Source organism: Pinus tabuliformis, chromosome 2_2 (genome assembly GCF_031772625.1).
Source record: "Pinus tabuliformis cultivar Carrire ecotype Pingquan chromosome 2_2, CPIR1, whole genome shotgun sequence".
Classification (NCBI taxonomy): Eukaryota; Viridiplantae; Streptophyta; class Pinopsida; order Pinales; family Pinaceae; genus Pinus; species Pinus tabuliformis.
Window position 1 is genome coordinate 120,049,691 of NC_142300.1, and position 18,888 is coordinate 120,068,578.

Here is an 18,888-nt window from a genome sequence, read left to right on the forward strand (position 1 = left end):
GTTTATGGGAAAGAAGTCCTGCTCCCCATTGAGTTTCAAGTCAAGACCTTCAAAATGGCAGTTCAATTGGGGATGAATCTATCAGAAGCCCAAAAGCACAGAATGGAGCAGCTGAATGAGCTAGATGAGATAAGACAAGATGCAATTTTAAGGACTGATCTAGTTCAGCACCAAAGAACTAAGTGGCATGATCGACACATCAAAGAGAAAAAGTTTCAGAAGGGAGATTGGGCACTATTGTTTGATTCCAAGTTTAAGGACTTCAAAGGAAAATTTCAAACTCATTGGCTTGGACCATATGAGATTGATGAAGTCTTTAACAATGGAGCAGTTCGAGTAAAGACCATTGATGAGTTTCAGACTCCTCTCATTGTGAATGGCCACCGATTGAAAGTCTACCACAAGCCACTCTCAAAGGAGGAATTTGTTAAAATGTTCCAAGAAGATTCTGCAATGAGGCTGGTGGAGAAGAATTCTTCTCCTCCATCAGCCTAGTCTTTGTTTCTTTCAGTTGAAAAAAAAAAAAAAAAAAAAAAAAAGAGAAAAAAAAGTCTCTTGTATAAGCCTGAAAACCAATCTTGGATTGGCGGTCTTATGCAGAAAATATAAGGTGAAAATCAGGGGCACCTGACACTTTATATTTTCCAAATAAAAAATCTCTCTCTCTTTCCATCTCATTCGCCATTTCATTTTTCATTCCACTTCATCTCCACTCCATTTCATTTTCCATTCCACTTCATTCCATTTCATTCATCTCACTCCATTTCATCAATAAAGTCCCTCTCAGGACTCTTTCATTTAGTTAAGTCTTCTCTAACTACTTTTTGTATAGACAGAAGGGTGTTGTTTCAGTTTCTGCAGCTGAGAACTGTTTCCGCAGCTCGCACCAGTTTCCGCAGCTCACACCAGATTCCGCAGCCAGCACACTCTGTCTTTACAGCAACAGTACTCTGTTTTCAAAAATCACAGTCAGAGGGCAACAAGGATGGGAGGCACCTGCAAGATAAAAAAAAAAGCAATCATGGATCAGCAACCTTAATCAACAAATGGCAAACCCATGAAGGTATGATCAAAATCTTTTCCAAACAACCATTTAAATGTCATTTTATGCATAATTATTAAATCGTGGACAGAGCCACTAAATGCAATGATTAGGCAAGATCATCCCACTTCTCCTCCACGATAATCCTTCATCCACCTCATACCCTCCTAACAGTCTCATAATCACTCTTAGTTCAAACTCAAATCGATACTGCGCTTTCATTAATTAGCCATACAAGGAAGAAGAGACCTATCATACTACGTCTCTTCTCCACCACGATCTCCGCAGCCAAAGCTGAAACGTGTGTGTAAGCCGTCCGACTCGAAGGGATTTGGCCGTTATTCCATTCTCTTATCACCCCATTTTCGTACGCATTTGAACTTATTCTCGTGTTTGTCTTCTACTCCCTCGCACTCACACCATTTCCACTCTCATTTTCGCTGCAAACTCCAGGGCTCTGTTTCAAAACCCGCAGCTCTGTTTCAAACTCCACAGTTCCGTTTCAAACCCGTATTGCCTTGCATTACATTGTGGCTATTCCACTTAGAGCCGTAGTCCATCTGTTTTTCCCGTAAGCATCTTCCTTGAGCATCCATACACAGTCAAAGCTTCAGCCGAAATTGAGAGCCGAAGATGGGGAAACTGCTTAGAGCTGAACCTGAAGGTTCAAAGTATCTAGAAGGATACCCACATACAAAGGAAGCATTAAAGAAGGCAAAATGGTTGAAGTTCATTAAAAAATTCAGAGGATATGATAAGGAGGTAACGAAAGCATTTGCTCGATCATTCAATGGACACACTGTGGAAGTAGGGGACCTGAAATTCACAATCACAGAGAACTCCATAGCAATAGCAACCAGTCTACCTCAGGTGGGAGACCGATGGTTCAAGAACAGAGTGGTGGAAGATCAGGGATGGAAAGATATGCTTAAGAACCCAGGTATGGACACTTCAATATTCACCAAAGGGATTCCTGTACATGTAATTAAGGAAGAATGGACTGCATTGTTATTACTTGTTCAAAAATTTGTTACATGTGAGGGCCGCTTTGGCACTATGTATATGTACCATGCTAGAATTATGATGAATTTCATGGAAGGCCATGCCATCAATTTACCCTATTTTCTGTTAAGAAGCCTAACGAAAATGAGTTCCACTGTCCAAAAGAATATAGGCCATATTGAACCTCACTTGTATCATCACGGGTTCATTAGAATTCTCATATAGGACCAATTGAAAAACAACAATGATACATGGGAAAAGTTTTTAGTCAGGAATCATTTTCAAGAGGTAACTGAAGCTTCCGCTAGCAGCTCTCCTAGAGTCCCAAAAAGAAGTAGGAGAATGAAAAGAGATGTTGCAGCCCAAGATCCTCCTATTGTAGAAACTCAGGAGACTACTCAAGAAGAAGAGGTAGAGAGAGATAAAACCAAGAAACAGAAAAAGGATAAAGGGAAAACAATTGTTCAAGAATCATATCCATCACCTGAACCTTCAATACAAGAAGACTATCAAACCTTGGCTGATAGACTAGTACAACTCCAAGCTACTGCCCTCTCAAAGAAGAAACAAAAAGAAAAACAAAGCAGTCAGCAAAAGAGTACTAGTGTACAAGTGAGAAGAAGCAGTAGACTTATAGAAAAGATGAGTGTGACTAAAGAAAAACAGTCACATTTCATTGATTTGGGAGAAGGCACACCTGAAAAGATTCCAACTCAGCTAGTTATTGAGCCAAGTCCTCCACGAGAGGAAAGTCCCTTCCAGCAAGAAAGAGAAAACAGTCCTCAAGAATTCGAGTTTAGGCCGAGAAGAACACCTGAAACTGACCCTGACCAGCGGGAGGCATACAATTATTTGGAGACCTTGGAGCAATCAGTTGCAGGTCCAAGCACTATATTGCCTCTTGAGGAACAAGTCCAATCTTTAAAGCAAGAGGTATTTGAGCTAGAAGTCCTGAACCAGCATATTAAACAGGAAAACGAAGCTTTGAAATAAAAAAGCAAGGTGGACAAGATTGTCCATGACAACACCATGCTTCACTTAGGACTCTGGCAAAAGAAGAACAGAAAATTGAAGAGAAAATGCAAGAAACTGAGTAGGGCCTTGATCAATTTGAAATTCAAGTGTTTAGTCAGAAAACCAAGGACAATTTTGGCAGCAAGGAGAAAGAGAAGAAGGCTGGATGTTTTGGCAGAAGCATCTGAGCACATGGACTGAAAAACAATGACAAAGTTTTGGTTGCATGAGGACATGCAACACCTTCACAGTGGGGGTATGTTGAGCCTCAAACCTACACTTCTTTACACATCCTCTCAGCCTCCTTTTCCTATTCATTCCCTTCTTTTGCCACTAATTCCCTTCATCAAATTGCTCAAATCATTGTATTTTAGGACTTTTTACATGGTTTGTTAATTATGCTAATGACTGTGTTGTTCGATTAGAATTTTGGTTCAAGTGCTGTGCTTTCCACAGCTCACACAGGGTTTCCGCAGCTGATCCCGGTTTCCGCAGCCAACCCCGGATTCCGCAGCTGTTTTATTAAACGACATGTTCCAGGTGTCCTCCGGGCAGAAGAGCCACGTGGGCAAGTTCGTGGAACCAAGGACATGGTGTGTGTCCTTCCAGCTCAGCCAAACCAGTCATAAAAACCCATGGTCAACGAGGGGGAAACTACGGTCAACAAAGGTCATTGGCGGTGGCACGGCTCTGTGTGTTCGGTTTTAGAGCACGTGAAGAACAGCTGGCCTCTTCCTCAGCCACGAAGATGATGGGAAACACAAATCCAACAGAATATTTAATGCCCACCATGACCGTTGCCTAAATCCGAGGACGCTTCCAGATTACGTGTTTTTACACAGCTGATAGAATAGCGTAGTTTGTGTTAAGTTAGTTTTGTTTTCTCTGCTATAAATAAAGCGTCTCTGAACGCTGGATAGTTAGCTGCTGATATGTAATTTTGAACCCCACTGTACTTTCTATTTTGCTACGTAATATATGAGAAGACTGTTCTCCATTTGAGCGTGTAATTGATCTTTGAGCTGGCTGGAGTAGGCAGAGGGCCCCTGTTTACTTAAGGCCTGTACAGTGCTTTTAATTTCCTGCATTTCTTTTTATCATTTTATGTATAATAGTTGTACAGAATGCCTTTGATTGCTGTGTTTCGATCATGTACAATAGCTGTATATAAACGTTGAATTCTGCTCATTTATATTTCTGCACTTTTCCATGACTGATCAGTGTGTTTTGCAGATTGCTTAGGCGTGCCCGGGACAGTTTCTTTTCTTTCTTTTTCACAGCTAGTGACACTTGTGATCATCTTGTCTATGGTGCTGACCTTCTTTGTTTTGCAGCCTTTATTTCTTTGTTATCATTTCTTTAAGTTGCATAGTTGCTTACTACTTTTAGGCATCAAGTTGTTTACCTATTGATGGTTTCTTCTCTATAATTCAATATCTTTATTGAGGACCAAAATATCACTAACACAGCTTGGTTTAGTTGCTCAAGAACTCACAATTGCTTGGCTTATTTTTGACTGTTTCTCACATGATATATTCAGTTAAAAGACAAGAGGTTAAGAAGAAGTTAAAGTATTTGTGACTAGTCTTTCTTTTATGTAGATTTACTTCAGTTTCATATTACTTAGTTTTAGCTAGACTTGACATAGATTTCATCTTCATTTTCTTGCAGCAGCATAGATACTGGGCCAATGTCATTAGTCTTTTATTTGATGCCTTGACTTTCCTTTAAAGCTTTGATTTCATTTCAGTTATTATTCAAGATTTCTTTAGAATACTCTTTAAGTTTCAAGAAATCATTTAGAAGTCGCCACACACATACACACATTCACTCGCTTGATTACATCTCCATCACATTACATTAGAAAAAAATACAATCAAAAACAAACTAAAAAGATAAAAACGACAAAAGATCTAGAAAAGGTTATCTAAGTACATATAGTACACCTCACTTCATCAGCTTACGACCCCCGGGTTGACAATTAAAAGTAGCAATTTAGACAACACTAAATTGACCAAACAACTCTTGCTCCTACTCCTAATTTATTTACTGATCTGTCAAACTCAAGATGCCACAAAATTTCATGTTCATAATTGTCACTATAAGGAGGAAGAGAATTTTCCTTGTTTACTACATCTTGATCAATTTGTTTATTAGGAAACTCTTGATTTTGAACAGTTTCATTTTTATTTGTTATTGCAATTTCTTTTGGTTCTGTACAAATGCTGTTTGCAGTTGTCTTTGGTGTGTGTTCAATATTATACAAAATGAAAGAATCTATATCTGAATGCATAGAGTAGATGGGAAAGTTTTGGGGATGATCTTGGCTACTCACTACATATTTCATCAGGGTTTCTCTATACAGTTTCTTGGGTTGTCCGAATACAGAAATGGTGGCATATGACATGTCAAGTTGCAGAGATCCTTGAAGTTTTTTCCCCAAGATCTAGACAAAAGCATGCCATATTTAGGTGGGATATCAGCCACCACTATGTCCATAAGAATACTCTTTGCAGGATATTGTACCAAAGTGACACACAAATCTTTGATTAAACCTAAACATTTCACCTAGCTTGAATCAAATGAAAACAAGTCTTTGTAGGGCCTAGTGATGTCTAAGTTCAGTTTCTCCATAACAGATTTAGGCATTAAATTATGTGAAGCACCAGAATCTAACATTGCATTATGTAATATCTTGTCGTGAATGCTAAGGCTTATGTAAAAAGGTGGCACACCTCCTTCAACTGGTTTACCATTTACATTAGGATTGAAAATGAGTTCAGGCTAATCATCAAATAGATTCATAGAATCTTCATCTTCAGAGATTTTCAAAGTTTGATTTATCTGACTTTTATATGTTTCACTTTTCATGAGTTCAGTCAATGGTACTGAAATTTTTAACTTGGCCACCTCTTCTCCAAATTGAAAGGTAGAGGGGCTTTCTCTATTTGAGGATTTGAGATTTTTACAGCAAGAATCTGAGCAGGATACTCTTCGTTTTCTATGTGAGGAATATTTTCAGGTTGTTTTTCTAATATAGGGTCCTAAGGCTTTTCCACTATTTCCTAGGAGGGGGTTGAAGTGGAAGGTTGATTATTAAGGGGTTGGTTTGGAGTGATATCCACAATGGTGGGACTTGGAGGATTTTGACTTGGTCTTGGAAGGATTTGGAGAGTTTTTGTGATGGGAGCTACTTTAATCTTTTTAGGTTGATTTGGTACAGTTTTCTTATTTTGATCAGGAGCTTCATTATTCTTTTTACTCCTTAAATTATATTGTTTGTGCACCTCCAAAATGGCAGAATCATACCCTTGTTTATAGTCAAATGATTCACTGGATTGGGCCTGCAATTGCTGCAACATATGCAGTTCTTGCTCATCTTGAGTTAAGAAGAATGTATCTTCTTCATCTAATCCCATCAGATTTATCTGATTGTCTAGTTCGGGGTCACCTAAATGTGATTTTCAGCATAGTTCTCTTGGAAAGGAGGCCTAATGTTTTGGTCAGGTCCATTCTTCCCAGAGTTCTGATTTTGGTTCTTCCTAAAGTTTGGATTCCTTACTGGAGGTGCCTGTTGATTGTCCCATTGAGGCTTTCTCTCCATACTGTCTATCCTATTCATAAGTTTCTCCATACTTTTGGTAAGAACATATATTTTAAGGTCTAAAGGTGAGGCTTCATCTTTAACAGGGACTCTCCTCTCATTTCTAACCCTAGCTCTCTTTGCTAGCAGGTTAGCCTCCACACTCATAGCAACACTCTGCATGTCTTCTAAAGTAGGGGGATTTTGTTCTCTAAGTTGAAAAGCCATGTCAGTATCAAATCCATCAGGGAATCTTATTAAAGCTAAACCAGGTGGGGTTCTAAGATCTACTAGTATGGCATTATATATGTTGTTGAACTTTGTGCAATAGTCCTGTACTATTTCATTTGGTCCTCTTCTGATGTTTTCATATTCAAAAAGGATTTGTAGAGGGTTCGTTTTCTTCTCCTGTCGGTTTAAAAATTGTTGATAAAAAACTTCTAAACTATCTATACTATTTGGGGGTAGTGCTCTAAACCATTTTCTTATGTCTCCGGCAAGAGTTTGGGCAAAAAATATCATCTGAACATCTGCTATGTCAATCTCATGCAATTCAAAATAACCCTTCATTTTTCTTGTATGAAGTTGTGTTGTATATGGTCCAATGCCATCGAACTGGAAAATTTTATTCTAATAATCTTGTGGCATAGGACCCAATGGGGTAGGCAATACTAAAGGAGCATATCTGCTCACCATGGCTCCAAGCTGAGTGGGGCTAGGTTGTGGGGTTGAGTTTCTAGGAGATAATACAGTAGTGGATGGAGAACTGAGAGTTGAGGTATTAGGGGATGATACAATAGTTGGTGGAGAACGGAGAGTTATGGGTGTCTAATGGGTAATAATAGGTTGATGAGGAAGCGATGGTATAAATGGAGGTGGGGAAACAATTTCTGAGGTGGAAGGGAATGATGGTGAATTGAAGGTACTGGATATTGTTTCAGAAAGTTGAGGGATTTTAGAAATAACAGAGGATGGTTGAGGTGAATTTAAAACATGCTCATCAATTGGTTGCTTTGCCCTTTGTATTTCATGATCTGCAATGAATTCGGGGTCTAAAACAATCTTATCAAGAGCAGTTTCATACTGGGTTTTAAACAAGGACAAATCAAAAATTACATCAAAAGGGAGTTCCTCTGAAAACAAAAATTCATCCGGACATGACTCTGATTTGACTGAAGGTGTAGGGCTAACTGGACTTTCTTCTCTTCTAGGTCTTCTCAAAATCAGGTTGGGATTATCATACAATGGGGTAGGGTTTGGGTCTACATTGGCCCTAGTATAGTGAGTTCTGCTTGAAGCTAGGATTTCAAGCTTTTTCAATTATCTTCTTTTTATAAAGTTTCGTGAATAACTTCAAGCAAATCCTTTAAGAGGCATAAAATAATGATTTACAATTATCTCAAAGGTTTATTAAAACTCAAGATTTGACTCCCCAGTGGAGTCGCCACTATGTTATCACTCAGAATTTCCCTTGAAGTTATTAAAAGAGGGCATAATCCGAGGTAACCACAAATCAATCTTTTAGACATAGGATCTAGCCAACCTAAGTCCAGAGAGGGCTCTCTCTTTATAATTTAACTTTGTTTTTGATAGAATTTTAGGCTAGTTCTTAGTGCTCATGGGATTTTGATTTTGAAACTAAATTTGGGTGGTGGAACTCTGGGAACAGATGGATAGAAATAACTTCTTTGAGCCATTGGGCTATGGAGTCAGGAAAAGGATGGCACAACTGGATCAGATCATCAAATTGAACTTCACAGGGCAAGCTAGCAAAACAAAAGGTCAATCTTTAAGAGCTGATGGATGGAATGATTCTAACCAGGGTGAAGGGAACTTAAGAATCCGTGGACCAAGGTCAGAAGGAGGGATAGATGGTGATCATCAATAAAGGGCAATTAATAATCCTTGGCTACATAGACCAAAAGGAAAACTATGGAAGCTAAGGAGCAGTTAAGGATTCCCTAGCTAAGATAGTATAGTAGAAAACATTAATAATGTAAACAATCAAGACAAAGTGCATTAAAACAAATTCTGAAATATCATTCCTTGTTTACCATTCAGATTTCATAAAAAACACATATGATTATTAAGAAACATAAGGAAAAAAATAATACACATGAGAAAAAATACTTATTTTGATTTCCATTTTGCACAAGAATCCTGTGAAGTTTGAGCTTTATTCCATGATCTAGCAAGTCAATCCCACCTTAGATACAATAGCCTTTAGATATGAGAAAATATTCTATAGAAATGTTTTTGGATCCACACCCAATACTTAGAAATGTGAAGTATTTATACAAAAATATTTACAAAATATCTCAAAACAGATTGAGATTTAATCTAGGAAAATAAAAATATCTTCAACATGAAGATAGAGACAGATGGAAAACTGCATCATCTTGTCCCTCTTATTATGGTATTTGTTGGCTATTTTCAATTGATCTGTGAGCCTTTTAGGCAAGCTAGTACAAGTGGTGTTTTCATGTTGGACTCTTCTGTTCTTTAACCTTTCACTGATACTCTTTGACCTACTACATTTTTACCCTGTTGATATCTGTTGATATCTGTTTTTACCTTGTTGTTGTCAGATTTACTGTAGTAACTTATGATGTAAATTTTCTATAGTAAATCAGTGAGTTTAACCCATAATTCTTCATCAAGTAATTTCACATTTAGTATCCTTCTGTAGATCTCATCTGCTTCTGTGTATTTGGAAAAATTAGGCTTGGTGGTAAACAAATGATTGATCTCATGCTCCAAATGAATAAGTTCTCAAAAGTATCATAGAGAACTTTCCCTGATGGCAAGGCTTTAATAGCAGAGGTGGCTACTTGTGCTTTTGCTAATTTCCTTAATCTATCAACATAGTCCAATTGGGTCATGAGTTTGTCATTGATGACCAATGGACTTGGGAGACCTTTCTCCCTCAAAATTTGAAATTTGGCCATGAATCTGTCAATGGCCACCTGCATGTTTTTACATTTTTCCAGTAAATTCACCATAAGGTTTCTCTTAGAGAGAAGCTTATTTACTTCGAAGAGAGTTCTTGTTCTATCTTCTATATTCAGTTCCTAGATTTCATGTCTATTTTTGCTATTCAAAAATGAGATGATCTGATTTGCATCATGAGGCATTTCGCCCAATTCTTCTTTCACCTGTGCAATAGCTTCAGTAATTGTTTTTACTAATTCTATCTTCTCAAATATAACTTGAATAGATGGCCAAACATCATTGACAGAGTCAGTGATGTTGGCCCAGAGCATTTCTTTTGTTTGGCCTAATGGCTTTTGTAATTTCAAATCCTTTTCTAAGGCCTTTACCTTTTCACTCATCCTTTGTTCTTTTTGAGTTTCTTCCCTTTGCTGAATTTGAGAAAGCTTGCAATCAGTTTCTAAGCTTGCTACTTTCTCCTTTAATATTTTAAGCTTAGTTTCTTGGATTGACATTTCTTCCATCGCCTTCACTAGTTCAGCTTTTTTTTCTGTGGGTGTAGTTGTTGCTATTGTAGTCTCTGTAGTGACTGGTAGGGTTGTGACAGGTGGAGCAGTTGGTGCCAGTGCTGCTGCCAAGGTTGAAGGAATTGCAGTGGAAGATGTGGGAATGATAGTCCTAGAGGTGGTGGCAGCTCACTTTGTTTGGACTGTATTAGTGTTTCTAGCTCCTTTTCAGTTTCATTCAGCTTATCATTTAGCTTAAGGACCAAGTCCATTAGCTCTTCTTGTTCCCTCTGTTTCTCCATGACTTCAGCTGTTTGTGGATGATGCAATGGTGGAATTTTCAGTTGCTTCTTCAAGGCAGCTATGTCATCATTCTTTTTCTTTATTAATCTCTTTGCAACCTTTACATCTTTGGGATTATGTCCCAACTCAATGATTAAGTCCTCCAAAGACTTGATTCTTGTACCCTTGGCCTATGAGGAGGCCTTTTCGAGTTGGAATTTTGTTGATATATTATTCAGAAAATTTTATAACTGGTGAGCTACTATGGCTTTGCTATTCAAAGTGGAATAGACAGTTTCTCCTGTCTACTTGTGTAGCTCAATCTGGTCAATAGGATGGATATCCTTTGCCAGTACTTCAAAATCTGTCTTTAAGTAATCGGCTATTGATCTCGGTTTCTGCACAGTAGGCTTCATGAAAGTCATTTGCATTTTACCTTCTTTTATATCAAAGGCTAAAATAAGCCTTGTCTGATTGATGGGAGCCATTTTTAAGTATTTTGCATATCATTGGGCTTTTAGCCTTTCATTCCTAGCCTTTATTTCCTTGTACTTCTCTATGATATCCCGATATTTGTCTGCTGGCATCCTGAATGAAGATACTTCCACACTTTTCTATGTTTCCAATATTTGAGTGTGTGATGTGGAAGGTTCTTGTGTGCCTCCAGAGGGAGTGGCATGCCCGCTTCCTTATTTTTCAGTGTTTGTGGCTTCAATTGTTTCTTCTGTGAATTCCTGCTCAGAGAAAGGATTTAACCTTTGCCTTTTGACATATGTTTGTGGAGTTGCACTACCTCAAGGAGTGGCCCCTTCCCTAGGTTTTTTGAGGTTTTTTCCTCATTTAGAGGAGTTTGCATAGCTAGAGGAGTACTCATGATGTGCTCTGGTATGTTTGTTTGAACCAGCTCCTCTGATAGGTCTAGTTGTTCTAATTCTTTTGGTGCTTGGGATTCTTCTACTTGTGTTTCTTCTTGAGTTGGTGGCTCAGTTTGTGCCTGTGATGTACTTGGTACCTGTATGAAATAAACTTCATCAAGTCGTTTCTCTAGGTCTATCAATGTATTTTCCACAGCTATTTCAATACTGTCCCTATCTATTGGAGTGTTTTCTACCCACTCCAATTGATTAGCATATTTCTCTATCTCAGGGATTCTATGATGGATATAGGGAGCCAATTTGTTTTTATGTCTTCTGTTGCAAATGAAATTAAAGGGGTCATATGTCCATATGAAGCTTTGTTTCGGTTTGAGTCTTTGAAGGATATCTTCTGCTTCCTGTCCAGCTTCTGGGCTGTTGCATATAAAGGGGCCTAGTTGATATTTTACTCTGAGTTGGACCTTCTTCTTGGATTTGACAAAATATACCTCATTTGAGTTGATTATCTACTTGTAGTACTCCAGAAAAAATAACCTCATTGGGAGGTATCTGGGTAGTTTGTATGGGGCTAATTCACAACCATATATCCTAATTTCAATGTGATTTTTGTAGAGGTACCAATCTCCCACTTTGTGTTGTTTTGACAGCTATTGGACTCTCCTGATGTCTGAATTGATTCTTGGAGGAGGGTTGCCTAACAACATGGTTACAACAGGATGTACAAATAGGTCTATGAAATTTGTATAAGCATATGGGGATTCATACTTATGGATCAAAGGAGTCCAAAAGATTACTGATCTGGGATGAGCTTTGGTATCAAGCTTTTGAAGAGTGAATGGGAATTTATCAGCTTGATAATATAAGAAAAGGTGGTACAAAATAAAGGAATATTTAAAGAATCTTTCATTATCCATTCTCAAGAATTGATCATGCAACTTGTCTGTTATGAATTTGGCATAATCATAAATGATGGCAGGGGGCTGTCCTGGGGTGAATATGGACATGAAGGCTAGAATGATTTCATCAATATACTCACTGGTAGTGTAACCTAAAACTTTGGAAATCATGGCTACAATATTTTGACCAAATGGGGAAAACATGGTGACCACATAAGGAGGAGGGTCTTTTGGGATATGTTCTTGTTTGCTAATGAAAGTCTGGAACATTTCAACTATTTTTCCAGTGGTGAGATTGGGAATTGGTTAAGGAGGTTACCAATTGATAAAGGGGTGAGGTTTTGTCCTGGGTACAATTGAAGCATTTCATTTATGGATTCAGTAGTGATGGTGAAGAGTATATCTTGGTTGGGAGACATCACTGCTCTTTGACTGGGGATGTAATTAGCATTGCAGTAATGGACAATTTGAGGGAAGATATGCATCTCTTGGAATTGGTACTTGGGAAAATTGGATTCCCAAAGCCTAATTTGGTCAGCTTGGTTGGGGAATAGGTCTCTGTATTTGCAGTGTAGTTTCAGAGGGGATTCAAGGACAATAGTGTCCTTGATTTGGAATCTTTGTCCGCCAAAGGGAGGTGTTCTAAATCTAGATGGGGAGTTAAAACTAGTCGGAGATCCATAGCAATGGGAGCAACCATTCTTAGTTCTTGTGGATTTAAGAACGGGGAAAAGGGTTATTCAGTTTTAATTAGGGCAATAGAGTTCCAATACAGAGCAGTCTTGGGTTGTTGTGCAGTTCTTTCACTTAAATTCTTATTAATTTCAAACAATTCAAGAAACTGGTTCAGAACTAAGACAGGGTTTTCAGGGAATTTGGATAAAATTCTTGGAATTCTGGGAGAATTTGACTCTTAACAGGTGGACGGGCGACTGTGTGCGGTTGAAAAAGCTCTGCAAGGCTGGAACGTTGACTATGTGTTTCAATGGCATCTTCAGGCTGGCGAATGGATGTAGGTTGGCAGTTTGGACATTGTGCAGTTGCATGCATAAACGTCTAAAGTCTATTTTCACAATAAAATGAATAATTTGGAGTTTTTGGCTTTTTAAGAAAAGTCAATATTTGGCAGGTATTTGGGAAATAGTGGTGTTTTTGGCTGTTAGCAAGGGTGATATTGGCACTTTGTCATTTAGCGGGAGGTGGTTTGTGGTTTCCTTCGCACCGCTTATGAGCATTGGGTGGTTTCGGGGGGAAGCCGCCCAATTCCATTCATCGAGCGCCACATAGCCTGAGGGGCCCAAAGGAAAACAACCCATTTCGGGGGGGTATCTTTCGGATTTCGGGCCTGGCAAAATCAACATGGATCGTTGGATGGGGAGGGGAAAGATCATGTGGTGGTCGGTCAATGGAGTTGCATAGAGGGTAGTAGGGAGGGGCCCAGCAGGCATTAGCTCAGTGATTTCAATTTAATTGAGGGTTAAGGAGAGGTTAAACGAATCGGGAGTGATTTCATTGGTGGAAGGCTTGACTTTTTAATTAATTGCAAACCGATAAATTTACATCATTGGTGGGGTTTATTTATAAAGTTTATGTTTCAAACTTGGGGACAAGATATTAATATTAAAGGTTTTTAATAAATACATAAGGCAAAGGGTGATTTTTTGGGGATTTAATATATAAAGTTAAAAGTTAATATGAATGTAGGTAGAAAATGTTTTTTAGCGCTAAGTATAAAATGAATTCTTTGCAATTTGTTTTTTATTTTTAACATAGAAAACATAAAACTTAGGTTAAGGGTATATTTGTGGGTTTTTGTGAAAAGGGGTTTTATTGGAGAAATGGCTTTTCCTTAGGGAAAATGGTGTTTTCACCTTAGGAAAAGGATTTTATTTAGGAAAATGTATGAAATGTGAAGGGTAATGTTTTTGAGGGGTATTTTAGTACTTAGGATCTATAAGTCATTGGGCCAAGGATACAGTCCCTCTAGAAGTTAGAGAAATGCTCTGAGCCCCTTTGACTTAAGATTTTGGGTACTTTGAACCTTGCTTATGGGAAATTAGTAAAATTAAGGGTGAAATGAATGGGGAAATTAATCAGTTGACATTGTGAACTTTGATGCATGTCCAATTTGCTCATTTATACTTAGCACTTTCATGATGAAGATGATAACTTATGCTTTTGTCTAATATCCATCATAATTTTTCAACCTTTCTACTAACCCATCTACTCATCCTACCATTTTTTTTTCTCTTTACTAGGGTGCATTTAAGCTGGAAAACCCTTATCAAAACATTTTTCTTTTCTTTTACAATGGTATTCTAACTAAGCCTAACCTTATTACATCCAAGGGCTCAAATTAAATTGTTGAGCTCCTTTTTATTCACTCTACCTAATCTAATTATTTGCCAAGATTAAACAGTTTGATCAGATTTTATTCTCTATCTATAACATGAAATTCAAATCATGGAGTACCCAAGATTAAACTATTTGATTACCATGGATTGTGGCATAAATAACAAGTTGCACACAATCATTATTATGCTTCATAAAAGGTAAATAGTAGTGGCATTTTCACTTTCATGGTCTTTCTTTTATTTGGGGTTCATATCTTTCATCTCTTTGACCTTTTTTGTTGTTTTTGTCCTTTTATTATTTTTTTAGGACATACCCTCTTTACATTTTTAATTTTTTTTTAATATGGAAAACATTTGTACAAGAAAAGGTATGTACATATTACAGGTTTAATCTCAGTCATTCAAAAATTATGACTTCTATTGGTATAGGAACCTAATAGGTAGGTCTATACAAGCGGACACAACTTACATAAAGCAAGGGAAAATCCCTTTATGACACTTACTATCTACGCGCTCTGCATCCACAACTTGTGGAGACTTTACACTTTACATAGCAAAAACTTGGGCTTTCTGCCCCAAAACTTGGGCTTTTTCCCCAAAATTGACCACAGGGAACCCTGTCTCAATAGAAATCATTCTCTTTACCAAACTTAAGCTCTTCGATTACATAGGAAATTCCCATCCATAGCAGCACCCAGGCAACCATATCTCTTGCTACGCATATTTGCAATGGGTATCCATAAATCAAGGTCAGGAACATATTCCTATGCATGAACAATGGCTTCCCTGCAAGCATCTCTCCTCAACAACATAAATCCTCCCAGAAATTACACAGTAACCTTTGATTTTCAGAGGCATCGACCAGGTCTTTGGCACTGATTTATAGATTCTATACCAATACTATTTTTTATCTGATTTTCACATAGACTACCATCGAACTGAAAAATTAATGAGTGAGTCAGTTGAGTGGTAAGGAGTCAGTTATCCGATGAGTCAGTTATGAGATCAATAGAGTGAAACTTTTTAATTGTCTAACACCTAATCTGATGGTGCATAGCAAGGACAACACAAACTAGAGGAGATTTCATTTCAAAGGGAAACACCTTACAACGTAATAATTATAACTATAACTATAATTATGATTAATAATTAATCCAGTATAGATTCATCTTAATTTTAGATCTATCAAATTTCTTGAGATGAAAATCTTTTTTAGAGTGAAATGAGATTTGATCCCTCTCAATGCTTGGTAGATATAAATTTAAGATATGTCTAAGATGATTAAACTCAAGTTACATTAATTTTGAATCTTTAAATGTAAATTATGTATTAATTTTCCTGTTTTTCAAAATAATAAGATTTTATCCCAAAAAATATTATTTTGAAAGGTTAGTTTAAGAAAAACAAATTACACGTGACATTAATTAAAAAAGTAGAGAAGTTTTTTAGCAAATAATTGTTAGTGATACATAATATAAATTGGGAATTCCTGGTTTTACATGTACAATTAAACTTTTTGTGTATACATATGTTCACAATAATTTGGTTGGAAATTTGTGGTTTTATTTTTAAGCATTTTATGATACAATGTTCATGCAAATCTAATGCTTTATTTGATTTTGACCTCAATTACATTATGATTATATATTATTAACCATGAAAGGGTTGCAAGTAAGCATAGGGGGTTATGTGTCCACAAAGAGGGAAAGAAAAAGGTGTTAAGGGTAATTAATATATTTTTTTGTTTCTTTGACCTTATCCTAGATTTTTCAAGTTTTCCTTGTGAATAATATGGTAGGTTTATTTTTGGAAGATAGTAGTACAAATTAATGCTATGTGCTCTCCTTGAGAAGGCATGTTGTCTTAGTTTCATTGGAAGTACTTAAGATGCATTATTAGACATTCAAATGTTTACATGAATGATTATTTTCTAACATATCCTTTAAATTGGGAACTTGTACCTTATTTTTCTTACTCATGCTATTCCATAATGATGTAATACATATGTAAAAGCCATGATTAAAATTAACAATGTAATTTAGAAGAAAGGAAACCAATTTCTACCAACTAGGAATCCATATAAACTAGTCGAAGAAATTTTCTTGCATGTATTAGACAATAGGAGGGGAAATTGATTTCCTATGGATTGTATTATAGAGAAGAGAACTCATTTCATCGTGTTGTGTAGGATTGAGAGGGTCTAGTATAGCTATTTAAAGAGTTGTTGTTGTGCCTAGTATAATTATAGTGGTTGTTGTGCGCGGGATCCCCTATGGCATGTTTTGGGGCTTAAAGCCCAAGTTTGACCAAGTCCATTGTAAAGACTCCGCGATTTTTGGGCACGGAGCGCGAAGTCATAATAGAGTCACAGGGTTGTCTACCCTTGTTTTTTTAATGTAATGTCAGTTTGTAAGATCTACCCATGGTTCGCGGACCATGGGATTGTATAAATAGAGCGAGGCTCTAAGTTGTAAAACAGACATAGATAGAGATAGAAAAATGATGAGTCTAAGAGATTGATGAAGCATTGAGTCAAGTGTAGATCGTGGTTTTGGGTCGTATAGTAGGAGAAGGCTCTGCAGTGGAGTGCGCAAAGGCCTAGTAGTCTGCAGCTGAGTGCGCGGACACCTGCAACTGAGTGTGCACGGCAAGTCGAGTTTGTAACCATGGAAGGAATTAATAAAAGAGAAGTTATATCATAATTCTATGTATCTTTTCATGTTTATGTGTTATTGGGTACGAATTGCACTTTTACTATTTATTTACTGCGCGAACTCATATGAATGTATTGAATAAGTAATTATAACATAAGGCCTTTGTTTATGCAAAGATAATTAACTGGTGTAAGAAGATAAGAAAGATCTCGGGTGTGACTTAGGGAAATAGTCCAGCGCGATGCTCTAGCAGCGTGGAAGCCCGAAGCCCCTGATTAGGGCTACGTGAAGGTGAATATATCGGGTTGCGAAGGATTTGGAAGTGCACAAAGTAACCTGCATGAAGGAATTACAGTTGGACCAAATCAAACCGTTAGACATTTCAGGGGTGCAGAATCCTAGCTCCAGTACCCCCCCATACTACTTCGGGTGAGACCTCAATTCACGCTTTGCGGACTATTGCCAAAAGGGCCAATAGTACCGGGATTTTTTTGGTTAATCAAATCTGAACCTAGGTCAGGCCCCCACAAGCCAACAAATGGTTCCGTTGTCAGGACCTGGATTTGCATAGAGATGTATGATGTCGCATCACTAGAATCCAACTAAGAAGGAAATCGAAGGCTGGATTGACAGGAGAATTCACGAGTTTGCGGTGCAGGAAAATAGGAAAACCATGGACTGAAAAAAGAGGAGTGGTCAGATTCCTACCTGTATACGGAGATCCACGAAATTTTCTTCATGTCATTCCCCACTGAGCTATACGAGTGGATCACGAAGCTAGTAGATAGCCAAGGAAGGTGAAAGCTTGATAGTCCTATTGTGTGGACCCCAGAATTGGTGTGCAGGTTGGAAGCATCAAAGGATAAGATCACGCGTGCTATTGATCACTTGCTCGATCAAATTATTGTGGGATTCGTTACTGAATTGATGGTAGATACTTCAATCAACTACAGTGAGGGGAAGTGGCGCTTCCTCAAGGGATCGCGAGGTAAGTACGTTAAGTCTTTGAACACTTGGATTAAGATGCTATTATGTGAAAAGTGGATTATGTGAATATATTGATGTTTGTGACTACGCGACGTGGTAGAATTTATAGAAACAAAGATAGTACATAACTAAAAACTAGCCCCTTGATCTCACCCCCGAAAAGGGACGAAGAAGAGCTCGCACAGGTATCTCCGCATAGTGAAATCAACTTGATAAGGCAAATAATTCCATTCATACCACCCCCATCCACACTACCACTAGTTTTTTCCATCATCACCTCCATCCTCGCCCACACCACCTCCACCACCACCGCATTTTAATATGGCAAGCTTGATAAAGTTACCTATATTCAAAGGAGTCAGAAATGAAGATCTCGACCAGTTTTGGTTCATAGAAAAAGCTGTATGGGAAGCACAGGGAGTGATAGATGATGCTATCAAGAAAGCTACATTAGTTAGCACTCTGCAGGATTGTGCACTGACCTAGTACATTAAGCACTCAAGTGATCATCGGAATGCAAGGAATCGCAAAGGTCCAAGCCACGCTAACTAAAGAATTTAGAAGGCAAAGTCAAAAGTGCAATCGATAATTGGGTTCAAATAAATCATGATGATACTGGGCGAGACTCCTTGGGAGTTGGATCAAAGGCTAAAAAATGCTTGATTCGCGAAGCCAATATGACTCTAAATAGTTGGACAACGTCGTTGCATGGTTTGTAGCATCACTAGCACTGGCATCTAAGGAATGCGCAGTCACTGCAAA